Here is a 5,780-nt window from a genome sequence, read left to right on the forward strand (position 1 = left end):
GTTTAAGTGTTTAACGTATTTAGAACTTGTGCATGTTATTATTTAGTTTGTTTTGTCGTGTATTCGTTAGAGTTGATTTTTCCTTGGTATTGTGCTTCTTTTTGATATATAAACTGCGTGGTTGATTGATATGTGTTCCAGCCGCTTGTGGCTGTGTATATTATGTCATGTATTAATGATTATGGTCACCGTGAAGTGGGAATCCCGATTTTGAGGTGGTTGTCGAGTTTATGATTAATTTAGCAGTAGAGTTAGTAGAAGTAACGGTCATCCTTAGAGAGTAGTAGTAGTAAGAAGGGTGGTGCTGGTAGATTGGTATCAGAGCAGGTCCCATTCTCCAGCATCACACATCAGCACCATCCTTGCCGTCTTCAAGTAAGAAAGTATTTAATTTTCTTTTATACTTTCTTTATTATTTGCAGTATAGAGTATTTGTTTATATGTGCTTAGGAAAGAAGAAAATTCATGTTTTAATTTTCTATGTTTTGATACATATGCTTAGAAAGAATAGAGACAATTTTAGTTTTGTTTCTCTTATATTCATATATACATAAGTATGTTTAGAAAGGATAGAGAAGATATCAGGTATTATTCTTGGCATAACTAGATGTTAAGATAGAGGACATGACAGTGGGGAGTCAGAAGCCTCAGTTAAGTAATTAGAACTAGAATACAATGATAACAAGAAAGACCCAAGCAGGAAGACGTTCGGGTAGTCTGTGAATATCCAGAGGTATTTCTAGAAGAACTACCTGGACTATCTCCCAACAGAGAAGTAAAGTTTGAAATTGAGTTGTTTCCTGACACCAGCCTAATTTCAAAAGCTCTGTATTGAATTTCTCTAGCGGAGCTAAGAGAGTTACAAGAACAAATTCAAGAGCTACTTGACGAGGGTTCTATCTACCTTAGTCATTCACCCCGGGGAGCTCCAGAGTTGTTCAGTAGGAAGAAAGACAGATTTATGCGGATGTGCATAGATTTTAGAGCGTTGAGCAAAGTAGCAGTTAAGGACAAGTACCCTCTTCCCAGAATAGATAATCTGTTGGATCAGCTAAAGAGGGCAATAATGTTCTCTAAAACAGACCTGCGTTTGGCCATCAAGTTGAAAGTGAAGGAAGTGATCCGCAATGCTTTCGGGACTAATTGCAGTATGGAGTAATTGCTTATATGTGCTTTAGTATGATAGTATGTTTAGGGTAGACCTTATAACAAGCCTTTCAAGGACCACTAATGGATATGATTCGATATGAATGATAGAGGACCGAGAAGTTAAGAGACTAAGGAACAAAGAGTACCATTAGTGAAAGTTATTTAGAACCAGAAGCACGAGAAAATTATTTAGGAGTGTAAGGATAGTATGAGACAGAGAGATCTATAATTATTCTAAGTTCGAGGACGAACTTTTTATAAGGTGTGGGGAATTGTAACGATCCAAATTTCCTCATTTTGAGCCCCAAAAATAATTCAAAAATATTTTTAAATGCTATAGAAAAATTCTAGTGATTTTTAAAAATTTTTAGAGTATTTTTATGTAATTTTTGGAGTTCGTTTGGTATTTTTACTAAGAGGAAGAAGTTTAAAAAAATAGAACAAAAAAAGTGTCAGGGTTTGAACCCATGACCTCGGACTTTGGAGTCTTAACAATCATCAACCCCAACACTACTGACGTGATTTGAAAATATATGGGATGAAATATATATATATTAAGAATGTTTAAATAAATTGGAAATAAAAGTCCGGATGAGGAATCGCAATGACACAGGATTAGTTAAAGCGGGTTAACCAAGTGTGCTAGCAGTCATTTGTAATTACAGATGGAGAAAATTCTATTTAAGCGATAGTTAGGAAACAGAGAATAATAGGAAATAAAATAGTTGCATGGATTCGAACATGAGCCACGCACCAAGTGAACATCAAATGAACAAGCTGGGCAATGCTTTATTAATAAGAAGGGAAGCGAAAAATATATAAGCAATAGTAGTTAATAGAAATATTGGAGTTATAAAGTGAGAACTTAGGGCTTGATTACTCGTGACCAAAAAAAACCCTACCTCTTCTTTCTCTTCCGACGCCGTTCTCTGCTCGAACGAAAACACAAAAGAGGGCTTAGGGCTTCACTCCGGCGGCCGGCCAAGGCAAGGTTCTATGGATTCTTCACACCGCCGAGCTTCTCACGACGAGGAGAAATCTGGAGCACGAGAAGGAGCCGCGATTTCGAGTCTTCCGATCAGAGCTCCGAGACCTAGAAGTCCTCCTTGCGTTCGGTTGTAAGTCCAAGAACGCTAGGTAAGTTGCTACTCACCTGCGGTAAGAGTTGTTCCGATTTTTGCTTTGCTGTCTTCTTGTTTTCTTGAGTTTTACCGTGAAGAAAACTTGGTTTTTGTTGGCTGCCGTGAATCCTAAAGAAAGAAGAGACAAATTAGTTCAGTAAGCATGAAGAACGGATTTGAATTTAGGTTTTCAGTGACAATTTTTCCTTATTAGTAGCACTTTGGTTTCTCTTGTTTATTTACTGTGGTACTGATCAGAAGGATGATTGAGTTAGGAGTTTTACTGCCGTGAGCCTAAAGAAAGAAAGAGGATGATTAGTTTGGAATCTTGTTGTTGGGCAAGGTACAAGAGAGGGTTTAGTTTTGTTCTAAAGTTTGTAGGTTGATGTTGTAGCTTACTGCAGAATAGTATACTTTGTTAACAGAACGTGAAGAACAGCTATGTTCATAAGTTCTTAGTAGCAAATCTTTGTAGCATCGAACATGAAGATGGATTATCGATTTTGGTTCTTTTTAGTATAAGATAATTCCATGTTGTTAGGTCAATGAAACAATTATCTTGATGTTATGTTTATACTTTTCTTGATTCTGGATTAGATAGCTTTGATAGTATCAGGATGGGTGGTGCTACTAAATTGGCATGAACAGAACAACCTTTGAAATTTGCTGTGTATTAGGATTTGTGCAGTTCTCTGTTCATTTCTTTAAATATGCAGTTCTAAACCCTTTGTTGCCAAGTAAACAACAATGAACTGATTTAATTTGAAAAGTTTCAGTTGGATTCTTAGTAGTTAATCCATGCACGAAGTTTTGGTTTCTAGTAGCAATTTTCTTGATCCATCTTTTACTTCCCTATGCATGAGTTAGATTTTTATTTCTTAGTCCCTTTGAAGCTAGTTTAAGTTCCATGAAGCTAATTGTTGATGTTTGGATTCTCTTGAGTTAATCATGGATGTGGTAGCAAAACCTACAGATTCAAGTATAGATTTATATCATGTGTTAAGACTAAAGATGATTTGAATTGATGTAATGAATTTAACAGGTGAGAAGTATGTGAGTAATTTAGAGATGCTACTTCCATTCGAGTATACAGATTTGAGGTTCTGAACATGAGGTTTAGATAATTTGCTTATGTTAAATCTGAGCATGAGGTTTAGATAATTTGCTTACATTAAATCTGAGTATGAGGTTTAGATAAATTGCTTATGTTGAATCTGAGTTTGAGGTTTAGTTATGCTACTTCCATTCAAGTATATGGATAACATCTGTGCTTGGCTGATTCTGGAATTTTAAATGGATTACGAGTTATAATATCTTTATTGAGTGAATTCCAGATAAGATGTGTATTAGTCATATTATGGAAAGGAAGTTTGAGAGACGATGAAAATCTGTACTAGCCAGAATATGTTTCTTTTGTTAAGTTTCTTTGCAGAATTTCTGTTAAGCAAGTGCAGATTTTGTTAAGCTAGTATGCAGATTTCTGTTAAGCTATTATGCAGATTTTTATCAAGCTAGTATGCAGATTTCTGTTAAGCATTTGTGCAGATTTTTTATAAGTATTGTATGTGCAGATTTCTTTTGTATTCTATGCATGGTTATGTGTTACATAGTTAGTTTCATTCATAGATGCATACGAAAGATACCCTAACAGTATTTTGGGTTTAAGAAAAGTATAAGAAAGATAAAGAAAAGTATAAGACAGATAAAGAAAAGAAAGAAAAAGGCCAAGGCTTAAGTAGATCCCAAAGTCAAGACTTTAGGGATTTTGGCCCACAAGGTGCTTATTAAAATGCCAAGGCATTATATATTAGAAGTATTAAAAGATAACAAGTATTTTACTTTTATCAGTGGCACTGTACTGGACTCTCAGTTGTCCTTGGGTTGGGCTCCCATAGTCGTCCCTAGGTTCAGATAACCTAGTAGTAACGGCACGACCGACGGTCGATGGTCGACGACCTGAGGGTCGCCAAATAGGCCGCCAAATGGGTCGGGTCGTTACAAAAGTAAAAGCACAGTTCCCGGGCCCAAGAGAAGTTGATTATTATTTTGAAGTATTATAAGTATAAGTTTTTGAACAAGTAAAACGAGTTTTACATAAACATAAAGTATTAGAGATTAAGTTAGAACAAATGGAATAAGTTTCATATAGTTCTAAAAATCAGTAAGTTTAGTTCTTTATTCTACCATGTTTATCTAGTGGATGAGTAGTTTTCATGTTTACCTATTAGATGAGTAGCATGATTAGCTATTAGAATTACATGAGTAGATTCCTTAGCTTTTCATTGCTATTAGTTTGACATGAGCAGTTATGTTTATGCTTTATTTCTTTTTAGAGCATGTAGTTTTTAGTTCTTTTCGTATACATGCACATTCGTGGTTTTGTGAGTTAGATAGCGCTTACTAAGCAAATTTTGTTTATAGATTGCACTTCCTCTTACTGCAGATATAGGAAAGAAAAAGATATAGCAAGGAAGGCGACAAGGTGGCGCGGATGGTGTGTGATGTTTGGACTATAGAGTAGATTAAGAGATTGAACCTGAATTTATTTAGAATGTTTTGGTTTAAGTGTTTAACGTATTTAGAACTTGTGCATGTTATTATTTGGTTTGTTTTGTCGTGTATTCGTTAGAGTTGATCTTTCCTTGGTATTGTGCTTCTTTTTGATATATAAACTGCGTGGTTGATTGATATGTGTTCCAGCCGCTTGTGGCTGTGTATATTATGTCATGTATTAATGATTATGGTCACCGGTACAGGGGAGACTCGTTCGGAATTTTTCGGTAGGGTTTCTTCGAGGATTTTAATTATACTGGTTAAGTAGAGTTAGTAGATAAGTAACAGTCATCCTTAGTGAGTAGTAGTAGTAAGAAGGGTGGTCGTTACACCCCCCCCCCCTCTTGATCGGCCGCATTGTGACCAACAATATTTACTTTCCTTGTCCTTGTGGTATCCTTGTTGTATTTCTTGTGGTTAGATTGTACAGACTTCTCAGCCTCCTAGAAGGAGATTTTCATAGTGTAGGATTGTTGCACTAGAGGGGGGTGAATAGCACTCATGGCTTTTACGTTCGTTTAAAATAATCTTGAAGTAAAACACAATGGAGTAAAGACAGAAACAAAAAGCAAACAATGCTAACACTTTGATTTACTTGGTTCGGAGCCTGTGACAACTCCTACTCCAAGGCTCACGATCATCGATCACTTTGTTGGGGAAGCCACTATCAGTTTGGAAACACTTTACAAAGATTAGTACAAGTATAATAATTAAAACAAGATTTACCGACAACAAAGAATAAGTAGTTGATCATCAATTGTCGGAGCAGCTTTTGGACATTGGCAAATCGTCTTGGAGCAGCGCGGAAGAGAGCAGAAGTTGTTCTGAATTTGTTGTGAAGAAATGACTCAAAGCTACTGGCTGAACCCCATTTTATATCTGAGCTAGATCTGATCTAGATCCACTAATCTCTGGATCAATCTTTGACTCAATGCTAATCGGTTGACCAATTCAGGT

At 36.0% G+C, this 5,780-nt stretch overlaps 1 long non-coding RNA gene across 1 annotated transcript; it reads left to right on the forward strand.

Moving 5' to 3' along the window:
• The first annotated feature begins 1,955 nt into the window (after positions 1-1,955).
• Positions 1,956-4,918, forward strand: LOC121973401. Its single transcript, XR_006109582.1, has 2 exons — positions 1,956-2,286; positions 4,714-4,918. It is a non-coding gene; the product is annotated as an uncharacterized LOC121973401 (long non-coding RNA).
• The last annotated feature ends 862 nt before the right edge of the window (positions 4,919-5,780 follow it).

The sequence above is a fragment of the Zingiber officinale genome, chromosome 4A, assembly GCF_018446385.1.
Source record: "Zingiber officinale cultivar Zhangliang chromosome 4A, Zo_v1.1, whole genome shotgun sequence".
In the NCBI taxonomy this organism is placed as follows: domain Eukaryota; kingdom Viridiplantae; phylum Streptophyta; class Magnoliopsida; order Zingiberales; family Zingiberaceae; genus Zingiber; species Zingiber officinale.